This window comes from Lontra canadensis, unplaced genomic scaffold, assembly GCF_010015895.1.
Source record: "Lontra canadensis isolate GAN:19392208 unplaced genomic scaffold, GSC_riverotter_1.0 scaffold190, whole genome shotgun sequence".
NCBI lineage: Eukaryota > Metazoa > Chordata > Mammalia > Carnivora > Mustelidae > Lontra > Lontra canadensis.
Window position 1 is genome coordinate 1,188,040 of NW_022631184.1, and position 10,499 is coordinate 1,198,538.

General features: G+C 44.3%; 1 pseudogene; it reads left to right on the forward strand.

Annotated features, from left to right (window-relative positions):
* Positions 1–5,601, forward strand: part of LOC116861103 — a 33,752-nt pseudogene extending 28,151 nt beyond the window's left edge.
* The last annotated feature ends 4,898 nt before the right edge of the window (positions 5,602–10,499 follow it).

Sequence of the window (10,499 nt, forward strand, 5' to 3'; positions counted from 1 at the left end):
CAAATAATGAACAAATATAATTTAAAATTCAAAAGACAATCCCATTTATATTAACACCCCCCAAAATGAAATACTTAAGTATAAACAAAAGAAAATATAAACAAGATTTATATTTGGAAAAGTTCATTAATAAAAATTTGTTTTAAGTGTTTTAAAAATGTAAATGGGGGTGCCTGGCTGGTGCAGTTGGTTAAATGTCTGACTGTTGGTTTCTGCTCAAGTCATGATCTCAGGGTCATTAGATTGAGCCCTGCATAGGACTCCACTTAGCACACTCTGCCTAAGTTTCTCTCCCTCTCCTTCTGACCTTCCCCCCTCTCTTTCTAAGATAAAAATAAATAAGCCTTTTAAAATGTAAATATAAGATCTAAAACCATAAAACTACTCGAAGAAAACATAAGGAGGAATTTCCTTGATATCAATCTTGACAATTATTTTTTGGTTATGGCTCCAAAAGCACAAGCAAGAAAAACAAATTCAATGCCAAAGTAAAAAGCTTCTACATAGCAAAAGAAAAAATTAACAAAATTAAAAGGCAACCTACAGAATTGGGGAAAAATTTGCAAACCTTGTATCTTATAAGTGACTAATATCAAAATGTATAAGGAAATCATAGAACTACATGATGAAATAAAGAAATCGTTTAAAAAATGGTCAAAGGACCTGAATAGACATTTTTTTTTCTCAAAAAAGTCATCCAAATGGCATATAGGTATATAAACATTTGCTCAACATACTTAATCATCAGGGAAATCAAATCAAAATCATGAGATATGACCTGACACCTGTTAGTATTTCTATCATCATGAAGAATAGAGATAATTGTTGACAAGAATGTGGAGAAAAAGGAAACTTGATGTCCTGTCAGTGGAAATGTAAACTGGTGCAGCCACTATGGAAAACAGTATGGATATTGTTTAACAAAAAGCAAAACAAAACAACAACAACAAAAAAATTAGAACTACCTATGATCCAGCAATCCTATGTCTAGGTATTTATCCAGAAGAAATCAAATCATTATCTCAAAGAGTTCTGTACACTCCTAACAAATAGATCATATATATATATATATATATATACACACACACACACATACATATATACATATACACATACACACACAAAACATGTATTGCATATATACAATGGAATAGTATTTCACCATAAGGACAAAGGACATCATGCCATCTGTGACAATATGAATCAGCCTTTAGGACATTATGCCAAATAAGTCAGAGAAAGATGCATACTATATGATCTCACTTATTTGTGGAATTTTAAAAATCTGATTTCAGAGTCTTATTTTAAATATTTCACTAAATCAATATAGAGAGGAACTTGGAAACTTGAGTGGGAGGACCCTGAGCTCAACCTGTCCCACAATTATAAGTAGATATCCATATCCAAATCAAGGAACCAGAAAGTAATCTGAAGACTGGAAGTACAATCTCCACAACTAAATATAAAGAAGAAGCTGCATTTAAAAAGGTAAGGAAGACTGGGGAGCCTAGGTGGCTCAGTCAGTTAAGCGTCTGCCTTCTGCTCAGGTCATGAGCCCAGGGTCCTGGGATCAAGTCCTGCATCAGGATCCCTGCAGAGGGAGCCTGCTTCTCCCTCTCTTCTCTCTCTCTTTCTGTCTCTCATAAATAAATAAATAAAATCTTAAAAAAAAAAAAAAAAAGGTTAGAAAGGTCATAAAGACAAAGGGAGAATGCCTGAAGGAGGGAGCTGCATGCATGGAAAGAGCAGAGAAATGGGCCCTCACACCAGAGAGCTCACTTGGAGAGGACTAATTCCATAACATATTACTTCGAAAACCAGAGGGGTTAAATTCCATGATTTTGTATATCCAGTGGGACATGGAGCCTGGAGCTTTCAGTGTCAGCTGACTCAGCAGTGGGCAAGCAGAGAGGGTGACTGAGAGCTAAGTTACCATTCTTAAAATAATAGCAGCCTGCACAAGGAGGTAACATGCAAGCGGCAATTTATACACTATTGGGAGCAAATGAGAGACAAATCTGTCTTACTGATTTTAGAGCTTGTTGAAGTCTGCTCCAAAAATGAGGGAGAAGGAAGGCATCATTTTACTTCCCTGCCCCCAGCATAAACACAGGACTATAAGCAGAAAATGGTACTGGACAGACTCTTGCTACCTTTTCTGCTAGTCCTATGTCACATCCACAAGTATTCCTAGGAACTTGAATACTCCAATCTTGATAGCCTTGGCCATGGGCTGAGGACAAATTTTGTTAAAGATATGCATATAGCCCAGCTGCCAGGTATACAGATGTCACCACATGCCACACCAAGACTCCTGTGCCAAGCCACCTAGTGTGTAGCTCCCAGCCACTGCAGCACTTCAGGGGATCCAGCATAGTACTGATGCCCCAACACAAATTTTATTAACATTGAAGGCCTTCTTCAAAGTTCCCCAGCAGGCACACCCCCCAAGAGTAGATATAACTGGGTCCCATTAACACCACAAAGGGCAAACAGAGACTGAAACAAGCAAAGAATCAGTGCAGATTACTGCTCTGAAAGAAAAAAATGACTCAGACACAGCAGCAGGGTGTAAACAACACACATAGCATACTTTTCTGAAGAGCTAGTTTCTGATCAACAGGAAACACTGCACTACAAAGCACTTCACGACCTCTTCTGCATAAAATCTGAACTTTCAAGAGCAGAAGACACAGTTGAATTTCTTAACACAAAGACACAGAGAGGCAGATAAAATAAGGAGACAAATTTATCTTAAATGAAAGAATAAGACAAGGCCATGAGAGATCTAAGCAAAACAGATATAAGTAACAAGACTGACAGAGAATTTAAACCAGTGGTCATCAGGATACTAAAGGACTTGAGAAAAGTGGAGGACATGAGTGAGACCCTTACCACAAAGATAAGGAATAATGTAACAGAGATAAAGGGCTCCATAAACAAACAGAAATAAGCTTGATGGAATGAATAGTAGGCTGGAAGAAGCAGAGGAATGAATTTGTGGTCTAGAATACAGAGCAATGGATGGTAATCAAGCTGAAAAGAAGAAAGAAAGAGAAAAAAAAATATGTAAAACAAAAATAGAGAACTCAGTGACTCCACCAAGTATAATAACATCCATACTATAGGAGTCCCAGAATAAGAGAGAGAAAAGGAGGCAGAACATTTATTTAAATAAATGTTTCATGAAAACTTCCATAATCTGGAGAAGAAACTGATATCTAGATTCAGGAGCCACAGAGAACTCCCATCAAAATCAACAAAAGCAGATTCACACAAAGATACATTACAATGGCAAAATGTAGCAATAAAGAAAAAGTTTTAAAGCAGCAAGACAAAAGAAGATAGTAACTTAGGAGAGAAAATCCATAACATAAGGTTACCTGGAGGTTTCTCAACACAAACTTTGAAAGTCAGAAGGGAGTGGCATGATGCATTCAAAATGCTGAATGGGAAAAATTTCCAGCCAAGAATATTCTCTCCAACAAACACATAATTCAAAACGGAAGGAGAGATAGTTTCCCAGCAAACAGAAACTAAAGGAGTTCATGACCACTAGACCAGCCCAGCAAGAAATATTAAAGGGGAGTCTTTGAATAGAAAGGAGAGTCCAAAAATGACAGAATAAAATTAGGAAACACAAAAGAAGTAAAAATAAATACTTCTGTAAAAAATTAGTCAAAGGACTTATAAAAGGACATAAAAATAAATGTAAATTAAAATGTTACATATAAATGTTACATATATAAAATATAACAACACATAAACAATAATAAAATATAAAATAAATATAAAATATAAAATAAATGTAAATAATTATAAAATATTATAAATTATATATAATTATATATTTGTGTATATATATTATATTATATATTCTTATAATTTATAATTATATATTATAAAATAAATATAAAAACAACAATAAAATATAACAACACATAAAATGTGAGAGGTGTAAGGACCTATTTTATATTTTTATTTTAGCCAGAGGTTTCCATTGAGGTTAAACAATAACTTTGTTGTTTAACCCTTAAACAGTCCCTGCTCCCCTTCCCCCAGAAGCCAGCTCCAGGTAAACAAAGCCCAAGTACAAGGGTGGGTAAGGCCAGGTGGAGGTATTCAATCAGTGGGGGCGCATACTGTCTCCTAGCTACCAAGGTGATGGGCTAGTTTCCATGGCTACTGTGTGGTGAATTGTAATTCAATTAGCCACCTGTGTTTGGCCAGGCCCAACCACATGACCTTTGCTCTATAAAAGTTAGTCTGGAAGGCAGGGAGGGGTCGTCCTCTGTAAAGGGGTGTCCCCGACCGGTCTGTTTGACTGTCGGTCTGATTCTTGATGCTTGGCATGAAATAAAGCTTTGCTTGACCTTCGCTTTGTATCAGTCTCACTCCTTTAATCACGGACCCGTTATTGGGGTACCCATTTTTGGGGGGAGCTAACAAGAGGAAGAGTAAAGAATGGGTTCCAACTTAAATGACTATCAACTTAGTATATACTAATAAAGGCAGAAAAGTTTATGTACAAACCTAATGGTTACCATATATCAAAAACTACTCCTAAAATACAAGGAATAAAGAGAAAAAAATCAAAATATATCACTGAAGGAAGTCTCCAAATATGAATGATAGAAAGACAAGAAAGAATCAGATAAAATCTTCAAAACTGTAAGGTTTTATAGGAGAGATAAACACGACACCAGGCGAAGTGGGTGCAAGGCAAGATTTATTAAACACACTCTCCTGCGAAGTTTCAGGGCTCAGGAGAAGGGGAGCCAGGAAAGTTGCGCCAGGAGGAGGTGGACACCCTAGGGCAAGGTTCCTCGACTCCAGAAAGGGGAGTGGGGGATGTCGCACTGGGAGGGAGTTGGAGGGGGTCTTCTTTCTGTTTCCTGCATAGATATCAGTTTACCTATGGAGACATGACCTGGGCATACATCCTTTTGGTGGGAGAGTCAAGGGTGAAGGAAGGGTGGGGGGGCTGGAAGACAGCATTTCTATTGTTCCTCCTGCACTCCCGGAGCCCACAGACCTAACATTCTGACCTTTTTGGTGTAATAGGGGTGGCAACTCAGATCTGGCTTCTTCCTGCTGGCAAAGGGGCGTAGTCATAGGGTCCTTTGGATGTGGGTAGGAGGGTATAGGGATGCAGGAGGAGTTGGTTGACAGTGACCCTGGAAACCTCACGGATGCAATCCTGAATGAAGCGAAGAACACAGGGTGATTAGTGCTAATAGGCAGAGGAGAATAAGGGGACTTAGGATTGGAAGGAGCCAGGTTGTTAAGGAGAAGAGCCCCCATTGAGAGGGGTTTATTCCAGGGTGATGCCGGCCACCAAGGGAGTTGCGGATTTTTGCCAGGGCACCGATATTGGTTTCGACTATACCGGATTCATTGATATAATAGCAGCATTCTTCATTGAGGAATAAACAGGTTCCTCCCTTGTCTGCGGTGAGCAGTTCCAGGGCTCGTAGGTTCTGTAGGGCTACCTGGGCCACTGAGGTAACCTGTCATTGTAGGGATGCCAAGGACTTGGCTGAGGCCTCCACGGCTGTTCAGAGATGTTCGGATAAATCACGGGTAGCGTCTATGGAGTGAGCTAGGGCCCCAGTGCCCAGCCCGGTAGCCACTAGGGAAGATGTCAAGGAGACCCTGATAACCAGGGGAAGAAGCACAGCCCTTTTCTGTCGCAGGAGTAGGGTGGAGAGGACAGCCATTTCTGCTAGGCCTGGCTCACTCTGGGCTGGCAATCTGTGGTAACCAGCTGACTAGACCATGTGGTGTCCCCATGGGTCCAAGTTTCCACTAGGAAGAAGTGCCACCTGAATCCAGGGTCACCGGAGGGGCAGCTATGGGGGAGGGTAGAAGGAGGAAGGTGAGGAGAAGTGGTGTGGGAAATCTGCAACCACGTGGGCCCCAGGGTTTGGGAAGTCCAGCCATCCTGTTGTGGGACTGGTTTTAGAGTGGAGATGTGTGGGTACCCACGGGTGGTGTCCTAGGAGTCTTGCCACTGTGGGAGTTGTGAGAATAATAGTATGGGGGCCAGTCCACCTGGGCTGTAAGGACTTTGGGTGAAGGTCTTGTAGGAGAACTTGGTCCTTAGGATTTAGGGCCTGGGGGAAGTCTCCGCCCAGGCTGTTGGGGGCAGGGATGGTTGCATCTGCATGAGCCCTTAGGAGGGCTCCTAAGAGGGTCAGATAGGGCAGATAAGACAGGAGGGGTGGAGGAGAGGCAGGCAGGTTGTGATTGAGTAGGAAGGGCCTGCCATACAGGAGCTCAAAGGGGCTGAGTCCTGACTGGCCATGAGGAGAGGCCCTAAGGTGGGTGAGTGTTAGTGGGAGAAGGGTTGGCCAAGAGAGGCGGGTTTCAAGAGTGCATTTGGTGAGTTATTCCTTGAGGAGGCCATTGGCCCTCTCAACCTTACCCCAGGACTGGGGGGTGATAGGGGATATGGAGTTTCCAGGTGATGTTGAGGCTCTCAGAGATTTGTTGTGTGATGCTGGAGATGAAGGCCAGTCCGTTACCTGATTGTAGGGTTCGAGGGGGTCCAAACCTTGCGATGATGTGCTCAATGAGAATGGCGGTGACCACGTCTGCTGTTTCCCTAGCGGTGGGGAATGCTTCGATCCAGCCTGTGAAGGTGTCCACAAGAGTTAGTAGGTATCTGAAGGTTTTGTATCAAGGCATGTGAGTGAAGTTAAGTCCAGTCCTCGCCTGGCTGATGCCCTTGGAGCTGGTGGGTGGGTCCCGGTCCGCGGAGGCCACCCTGGGCTTTGACCACAGAACAGGTTCTGCAGGCCTGGTGTACCTCCTTAATGGTCTTTTGGAGGAGGGGGTGGTGAAAGAGAGGTTGGAGAAATTGGTATAGGGCCTTTGGACCGATGTGGAGAGACTGGTGGATGTCAGTAATGAGGGTGTGGATTAGGCTGTTCGGGAAGGCAATTTTGTCCTGGACAAAATACCATCCTTTGTCATCCAACCTGCCACCTAATGTTTTAAGGGCCAGAGTCTCCTCATCAGTGTACAAGGGACTGCGAGGAGTGTTGAGAAACAGGAGAGGGGCTGGAGAGGAGTTTAATGCCATCTGTCAGGCAATAGAGTCAGCCTTGTTGTTCCCCAAAGATATGGGGTCATTGGAGGCCTGATGGCCATGGCAGTGGACAATAGCCACCTCAGTAGGGTAATTGAGAGCCTCGAGGAGTTTGGCAATAAAAGGCCCATTGACTATGGGGGTTCCCTTCGCTGTGAGAAATCCCCTTTCTCGCTAGAGGACAGAGTGAGTGTGGGTAATAAGGAAAGCATGTTTGGAGTCAGTATAAATAGTGACCCATTGGCCCTCAGATAAGTGAAGCGCCCTGGTAAGAGCCATGAGTTCTGCCTTTGAGAAGTAGTCCCAATGGGAAGGGGGGCCGCTTCTATGACTGCGTCCATGGTGACCACTGCATAGGCTGCATCTTGCCATTCATCTGGAGCTATGAGGGAGCTCCCATCCATGAACAGAGTGCAATAGGGATCAGGCAGTGGCTGGTCCCAAAGTTCTGGATGGTAGGGAGAGAGTTCTTCCAGGAGTTGAGAGCAGGAATGAGAAGGAATGGGGGTAGACAAAGGTGTTGGCAAGAGAGTGGTGGGGTTTAGGCAAGGGGAGACAAAGAGTGTGACCTGAGGGTTTTCTGTGAACAGCAGGTGGTAGAGTTGGAGACAGGAAGGAGTGAGTTGTGCCAAGGATTCGTGGCTGACTAAGTCCATTAATCAATGGGGGGAGAAGACCATGATGGGCTGTCCTAAGGTAAGTTTGAGGGCCTCTTTTGTCAGAGAAGTGGCTGCCACTAGGGCCCTGAGGCAGGGCTGCCATCCCTGGGCGGTAACATCTAGTTGCCTGGAGAGTTAATGGGGATAAGGAGACCCTGCTGCGGGAGACAGCCGATGATGGGCTTAAGTCCTCACCGGTGGGTTGCTACTATAGATCTGGAAATGTCCCATACCTGAGGGTCTATGGAGGGGAGACTGTCTGGGATAGAGGATGAGTCACAGGGAAGTAGAGGAAGGACGAGGTGAGCAGAAGTCGAGGGAGAGAGAGAGAGACGAATGGTGGCCTGAAGTTTGTGGAGGATGTCCCTGTCTAGTAGGGGAATGGGGAACGGAGCAGGAAGGGATAATGAGGAAGGAGTGTGAGAAGGGGAACCCACCCAGGCTGCACATAAGGGGTGGGGTGGTCTTTGGAGTGGAGAAAGTACCATCAATTCCCATAACTGCAACTGGGGAGGGGCGAGTAGGACCCGAGTAGGAAGGCAGGACAGAATAGGTAGCCCCCATGTCCAACAGAAAGGAAATGGACTTACCCACTACCTGGAGCATGACCCTGGGCTCGGCATAGGTGAGAGGGGTGTCCAAGTCTGGGCTCCATCAGCCATCCTCTAATCTGAGAAGTTGGAAGGCAGGAATTACCATTTCAGGGTCTCCCCCGTGTGGAGGCGCCAGGAATCCCCTGAGGCTGGGGCTGTCCGATTTCCAGTGGCCCATCATGAGGCATTGAGGGCACGGCCTAGTAGGCACTTTTGGATTGGGGCATTGATGGGCCCAATGTCCCTCAGCTCCGTACTTGAAACAGGCCCCCGGAGGGACGTGGTTAGGTGCTCCCTTCTGATGACCCCCAGAACCTCCCAGCCTAAGGGCTGCTACCAGGGCTTGGGTCTACAGTTGGACCTTCTGTTGGAGTCTAGTTGGCACTTAAGTTCTGCTGCCTCCTCTTGGAAATTAAAGCCTTTAAATGCCATTTTCACCAGATCAGAAATGGGAGTTTGAGGGCCCTCCTCCACTTTCTTTAATTTTTTTCCAAATGTTGGCGGCTGACTGAGAAATATAGTGGGTAGTTAAAATGGTCACCCCTGCTGGAGAGGCCTGGTCTAGGCAAGTGTATTGAGTCAGCGCCTCAGTAAGTCGGTTAAGAAACATGGCCAGGTTTTCATTGGGTTCCTGAATGATTTCCTTTCACAAACCTTCTACAACTTTCCTTTGCATTCAGGTTTTGTCCCAAACAACCATCTCATTTAGGACAAAATTATCTCCTTTTACTTTCAATAAAATGTACTCCCATTCCTTAAATCTTTCTTATATATCTTCTACTTTCCTACATACAGAGTTGCTTCCTTTATTTCCATCAGTCTTACAGTTAGCAGAATTTTGTACTCTTAGAAACACCTTTAGTTATTAACCTCTAGTCAGTTATTAATCAATTGTGAACAGTTATAACAGAATTCTTTAGATGCTAATTTTTGAATCAGTTAAATACAAACCATGCTTACTAACAGATTTAAATATTCTTATTTTCTTTGCTGTTAAGAAGTCAAAAGCACAAAGCTATGTTCAGTAATCAAAGACTTGGCATTTTATCCTCTTTGGAAAAGACCTAAATGTCCAACAAATTTAATTCCATTTGTCGTCCAAGCAAAACTTTAAACTCTCAAGTTACCAAAGACTTTGAAAGCTATCTCAGCAATTACCCATTAAAACTTTGAGACAGACAATTAACCATCAGTTTAGTCATTTCTTTGCTAAAAGATTTTAACAAATAACAAGAGCTTATTTGACCTTCAGTAAACTTTGATTGACGTTTCATGTTTACTGCGGATAACTTTGTCCTGAGTTCCGATAGGAGTGGGGAGGAGAAGGGAGAGGGGTAGACGAGGGCGCCAGTTCAGAAATCCTGAACTTAAGGGACCTTGGCCCATCTGCCTTGGTGTCTGCTGAGGTTATTTAGGTCCATGAAAATCTGATAATTAAACGTGCCTTCTGGAGGCCATTGGGACTGATTGTCTAATTGGTATTGTGGCCAAGCAACAGTACAGTAACATCGTTTTCACAGGTCCTGGTCCAGTTCCAGGGTTTTAAGATTGGCCAACAGGCCTAAAACACCCCTGGGATGTTTTAAGGTCGAATTTGGATTGGGAGGTCCCCACGATTCGTTGCTGGGCAACCCGAGGGCTGGAGGAAGGCGTCCCCTCCTCCACCACTGGGGTGTGGAAAAACTGTGTTGACTGCCATAGAGGTTCGGACATCTCCAATCCTCTCGGAGTCACAGAGGTCACCTGGTGACCAGCGGGGTCCGCCCTGACATGGCCGCGATTAGGGCAGGGCTTTCCAGACGGAGGCACGGAATCAGGGGAAACTCACCATGGCTTCAGAAGTGGTGTTGGGAAAGGCAGGTCCAGGTCTGGCTAGGGAGAGGAGAGAGCCTCCTCACTGGGGTGGGGGCATAATCTCCTCCAGGGTTTTGGGCACCAAATGTAAGGTTTTATAGGCGAGATAAACACGACACAGGTGAGGTAGGCACAAGGCAAGATTTATTAAAGGCATTCTCCAGCGAAGTTTCAGGGCTTAGGAGAAGGGGAGCCAGGAAAGTTGCACCAGGAGGAGGTGGGCACTCTCGGGGGAGGTTCCTTGACTCAGGAAAGCAGAGTGGGGGAAGTCACCCTGAGAGGGAGTTGGTGGGGGTCTTT